The sequence below is a fragment of the Arvicanthis niloticus genome, chromosome 21 (assembly GCF_011762505.2).
Source record: "Arvicanthis niloticus isolate mArvNil1 chromosome 21, mArvNil1.pat.X, whole genome shotgun sequence".
NCBI classification, from domain to species: Eukaryota; Metazoa; Chordata; class Mammalia; order Rodentia; family Muridae; genus Arvicanthis; species Arvicanthis niloticus.
Genome location: NC_047678.1, coordinates 27,538,439 through 27,544,582, shown reverse-complemented (window position 1 = coordinate 27,544,582; position 6,144 = coordinate 27,538,439).

Here is a 6,144-nt window from a genome sequence, read left to right as displayed (position 1 = left end):
ACTCTCTTTCTCCCCTACCCCCAAGTCCTGGTATTGATCAAAGCTAATCTGAAATGGCCTCTCTACCATTTTTCCTGGGAGGTAGGTCTCCTCAGAAGGATGAGCACCCACTGAGGACCAGGCTCATAGTTCTCGTCAGTGACTGGCTCTTCTAGGATCCTGAAAGAAGTTTCTAGGAGGCTATGTGGAGGCTGGGCAGGAGGGAGGACAAGTGCTTTAAAAGCAGTAACTGCTCACGCCTGGATTCAGGCTGAGAAACAGCTGAACTATAACTTGGAGCTCCCTCAGGGCTTCTGGAGGTGGGACTGGGTCTTTCTCCCTGCTATATCAAATTCTGAATGTTTTTACAGGAGCTGTTGTAACCTACGGTTGCTTAGGAGAATTCAGAATAGACCAGCCCCCCTACTCAAGTGTTCACCCCCCCCCCATTCCCAGGAAAGCAGAGCTAAACAGATCTATATTCCAGGCCAGGCTAGTGAAGAAGAGTGTCTTGAGAAGCTAGACCATGATTAATTACTAAATTAATTGCCAGATTAATCACCCAGGTAATTGCCAGAGAACTGGGTGGAGGGCAGGGAAGAAGGCCACTGCCCACCAGGGGCAAGGCTGGGCCAGGGGCAGGGTGAGAAGTGACCACAGCTCAGGCAGAGGGTAAGAGGGCGGAAAGCAGAGTGCGCGAGCTCTAGGCACAGTGAGAGGCAGCGTATGTGGAGGACCTTGGTGGTCAGACCTGGGTCTTCCTGAACTGACTTGAAGCCTCTTGGGTGGAGACTGCGGAAAGGCAGGGTATGGAGGGAACATGGTAGGGGGTGCTGGGAGGCTCAGGGAAGAGTGAGCAGTTGGTCACACAGCTGCTTATAAGACTCAGGGGAGAGAGTGACTGGCCTTTAGGGATGGTGTCTGACTTGGGCACTGGGGAGGGAGTGGGTGTTCTAAGTAAAAGCTGGGGCAAAGTGCCCCTTTGGTGACTGTTAGGTTGGGATTGCTCTCAGAAACAGCTGAATAGCTCCTGCCATTTGCCAGTTTTTATGAATCTCAAGGAACCTCATCCTTATTTGTGCAAAAATATTCCAATGGTCTTATGACCCAAGGCTGCTGCTTGAAGCCAGGTAAGAGGATTCCCTGGCCCCGGAGCTCAAGCCCTACCCAAGAGTTCCTAGGCTGGATCCAAGAACTACCAGTTCAGTCTGGGTTTGAAGCAGGGGACTTCCTTGCCAGACTTTGAGGAACTTGGGGGGAATCCACGTTTTCTGTTAGTCAGAGGTCATTTTACTTTTTATAGCGCCAGGGATCAAAATCGGGGCTTTGTGCATGGCAGAGATTGTCATAGTTTGGGTTTTACTGCTGTGAACAGACACCATGACCAAGGCAAGTCTTATAAAGGACAACATTTAATTGAAGCTAGATTTCAGGTTCAGAGGTTCAGTCCATTATCAACAAGGCAGGAAGCATGGTGCTGGAAGAGCTGAGAGTTCTACATCTTGTTCCAAAGGCAAACAGGAGACTGTCCTCAGGCAGCTAGGAGGAGGGTCTCAAAGCCCACCCCCACAGTGGCACACTTCCTCCAACAAGGCCATGCCTCCTGATAGTGCCGCTCCCTGGGCCAAGCGTATTCAAACCACCACAGGGAAGCACTCTACCCCGACATGTAGCCTACGTCTCCTTCTCCACTTTAAAGACCAGGTCTCACTCAGAAGCTCAGGCTAGCCTGCCTCAGTCTCCTAGATGCTGGTGGTAGGAAGCCACTTTAAAACTTGAACCACTTGAGAGAGTCAGAACAGAGGCTGAGTCTGGAGTGTGGCCTAGAACTAAGGGAACTTGTTCCTGCAGGATTTTTCAAATACTAAGCCTGAGTGTGGCCCAGCGGTCTCACCCCTGCAAAAGCCCCAGGATCCCCTGGGCCACCCTTTGGACACCTAGAATGTTATTTATTTACTAAATATTTATCTAATGTTCCTCTGTGGCAGGTTCCATCCAAGCTCCCTACAAATATGAGGTCTTTTTAACCCCATCAAGCATGGAGAACCTGCCCCCTTTTGCAGATGGGAAGACTGAGGTAAGCGTCTAGTTACTTAGTTTGGGATTTTGTGGTAGTAAGCTAGAATTCAAACCAGATTGTTAATACAGAAAGACACACCCAGGAAAACTCAGTTGTCACAGACAAGTGCCTCTGGGATACCTGGCTTTGACATCCAAGGAGGATAGATGAGCCAGTTCTTAAGACTCAGAGGACCTCAGCCCATCTTAGGTTCTTTGGTGACAGGCTGCCTACTGCCTGCTGCCTGTGGCATCACTTTGACTGAGCTGTTGCTATTGCTGTCTGCCTCACAGTAGGTGATATACAGGGAGAGGTGACACTGTTTCTGCCCTACTTGGACATACAGCTCAGCAGGGACATGGGTGCGGTCTCAGAGCAGTGTTACAGATCTATACTGTCTTAGGGTTTCTATTGCTGTGACAAGACATCATGGCCAAAAAGCAAGTTGGGGAGGAAAGAGTTTATTTGCCTCTTACTTCTACATCAACCCATCACTGGAGGAAGTCAGGACAGGACCTCAACCAGGGCTGGGGCTTGGAGGCAGGAGCTGATGCAGAGGTCATGGGGGGTCTGCTTACTGGCTTGTTTCCCCTGGCTTGCTCAACCTGTTCACTTATAGCACCCACAATGGCCCGGGCCCTTACCCATTGATTAGTAATTGAGAAAATGCCTTACAGCTGGATCTCATGGAGGCATTTCCTTAACTGAGGTTCCTCTTTTCTCTCTGATGACGCTAATTTGTGTGTCAAGTTGACACAACAAAACCAGCCAGTACATGGATTTACCCGCACTGGTCCCAGGCAGAGGGATTTAGGAAAGGAGACAGTGGGTATATCATGTGGTACAGGCCCAGCACAGTGAGGTCTCCACATTTGCAGAGGTCACTGCTGAGATCCTTGGCCTGCTTCTGAAGAAGTTCCTCGTCCCTCATAACTTGCCATTTGTCTTTCTGGAAAGGGCAACCCCTTGGCCTTATCTGAAACCTAATTCACAATAGTGCAAGGTCAGCAAATGCCTGTGCCTTTCCTGTTCACTTGTGGGGATGCTGGAAAAGAAAGGGAAGACCTCTGATAGGCTGGGACCCCTCTCAGCACAGGCTAAGAAGGACCCACACTGAAGGATGTATAGATAAAACCACAGGAGTCCAGAAGAATTGAGTCTAGATTCCCCCATGACTTTGGACACATCATTCAGCTTCACTGAAAGTTGGCTCCAGATGGGATAGCTGATGAACTTCAGGGCTCAGTAGAAAGTGGGGAGACACAGATGTTTATTATCATGCTGAGTGGGGTTCCAGCAATACTCTGATCCCCTGAGCCCAGAACCTTCTCAAGCTCGGTCTTTGCACTAGAAAAAGCCATCCTCCATAATAAAAGAACAGTAGCTGCATGCATTTAGTGAAGGCTCTCTGCTTGCTTGAAATATACTAACCCATCTAGTTCCTATGAGGCAAGAACCACTTATCCAACACTCCACTCAATAAAAAGCTCTAAGCACTTACTCGGTACCCGACTCTACTCTGGAGGCTTGGACTTCAACGACAGCCAAACATCCTGACCAGCCCCAGTCCAGACCTGCTCCTGGCAGACAATGCAGGCAGCTTTTGTACATCAGCTGCCAGGACCTCTGAAATGCTTTCCAAAAATCCCCAGGCTAAATTTCAAAGAACTCCTCTCCCAATTCCAACCCCATTCCCACTCATCACCCCTATGCCACCGTTCAACCCAATAATCAGAACATGTACTGCCACCTGGTGGTCAGAGTGGGAATGACTGCAAACCCTGTCGCTGCCTCCTTCAGCCAAGGGAACTTGATTATCTCTCACTCGCCACTTAGAAGGTAGGAGCTGGAGACATGGGTGTGGTCTCAAAGCAATGTCCAATAGATTCCTCTCTACCAGAACTAGTTCCAGGCAGGGTGATTTAGAAAAGAAAGCAGAATGGGTATGTTATGTGGTGTGAGCCTCCAATAGTAAGGTGCTCCATGTTTGCAAGGGAGATCACCATTGTTAGTAGCCTGCCTCTGAGAAAGCTTGTTATCCATTATTACTTGTTGTCTGTCCAGTTGATATACCACTATGGCTTTATATCAAATCCTTGCCCCATCCAGAAGTGATGGGTCACCCCTATTCATCTCCTGTATCTTTCCTCATTTCCTCAATGAGGAATGTTGTCATTGCTGCCTCCACTCTCCCAACAGATGGAATTCTTCCAAGGCCAGCCCCATCTGTGCCCACCAGCACCACAGCACACCAGCACAGAGGACCCTGTGTGGACAAGTTGAAAGTGTCCAAAGAGAATGGATAGGCTTCTGAGAATGTTCTTTCCTTCTTTGGGAATTTTAGCAGAGAGCTCTGGGGTTAACCTGCCTGTATGCTAGGCATGCCTATTGTTTTGTACCTTTGTCGGCCCCCCCCCCCCCCCGGAATCTGAGCACACAAAGGATGCTCACTGGGTTACTGGGAGATCTGATGGCTCTGGTTCTGCCTGTGAGTATCCAGGAGGCTCCCACACTCTTACCCTGCAGGATCTCTCCATACCCAGGCTTCAGAGTGGCATTTTATCGACATATTATTGAGCTGATGGTAAATCTCTCAAATGTCTCAAAATCTTGTGTCCTTGGCATCCTTCAGTGAATGAGTCTTTCAGTGAAAGCCAAGCAGGGAGGCTTTGGCCCATTTTGTGTCTCTCTAGGTCCTGCAGTCTGCTGGCAGGAAAGTGGAGTGGGGCCTGCTGGGCCCTGACCAAGAGACGGTGTGGCAGCATGAGTAGGGGGATGTGAGAGGGGCATCCAGGGCATAGAGGTAAGGGGCTTATGCTTTAGTTGGTGGGGGTGCAATGCCAGCTCATGAGGGTGAATGGTCGGGGTTGAGGAGAGGAGGGAAGGTGATGGGGGGAGGGAAAGGGAGGAGACAGAGGAGGGGAGGTGAGAGGAGGGGAGAGGAGAAGAGAGGAGGGAGATAAGAGAATGGGATTAAAGGATGGTACAAGAAGACAACTCTTAGGCCAACCAAAAGGACTTGTCTGATGCCGTCAGTGCCTGGAGCTGCCAGCAGGTGGCATCATAGTTGCTATGAGAAGCTATAAAGTAGATTGGGATTTGCGGCCCTGCTGGGGACCTGTCAGGCTTCAGAACCCCCACTTCTAAACCTTATCTGTTTGTCTTATCTGTAAGGTCTATATTTCCCAGCCCAGCTGGAAGACTGACACTCCCAGTCTGTGGTCAGGATCTCCTGTGCAGTGCAGGTGACCCTTTGCCTTCCAGAGAGGACAAACATTCACAATCACGACAATTAAGTGTGCCTGGGGCCAGAGTGACCAGCTGAAGCCATTGCCAATACCTACCCCATGCACTTGAGTTGAGGGGCGCAATGGATATTTGTGGGGTTCACTATTGTAGTGAACATAAGCGAGGCTTCTCCTCTGAGCCAACTTTCCAGGTGTAAACTCCGCCTCTATTCTGACCTGGTGCTCAATGTCTTTGTGTGCTCATCTGGGCCAGGGGGAGCCAGCTATTTCTTTGATGGGGGGGGTTATCAGTCTGATCAGAAAATGTCCTGGGGGATTAAGAAGCCAGCAGCCTTCCTGGGTATCAGCTCTACCAAGAGCCAGGGATGTTCCCAAGCTGTCCCCCTGCCATCCCGCTTCCAGGCTGTGTGGCCCTGGATTAGTCCTCATGCCTCTCTGAACATACCTGTGCTTTCTCTGACAAAGGAGCTGGAGGACAGGATGGCTGGACATGCATGGCATGCAGTGGGTACTATGCATGGGGCTGGAGGTTGGGTGCGGGGCATGAGAAGGTGCTCTCCAGTACTATGCTTGGCTCCTTTTTCTTCTCTCTTTCCCTCCTCAATTTTGTCTTCCTCCTTGTTTTGGTTTTAGATAGGCTTTTCCTACGATGGAGCCCAGCTGGGTCTCGAACTCACAATCTTACTGTCTGTACCTCTAGGATGCTGGGGTTGCAGATAGACACACCATGCTCAGCTTCCCTTTGCCCTGTTGTAGGCAAAAGAGAGAACCTATTGGCTGGGTCAAAGATGAAAAGCCAGGTGAGTCTGGAAGAGGGTTGAGGATTCTGGAAAGGTTGGAAAGGTTGAGGGTCCTGAG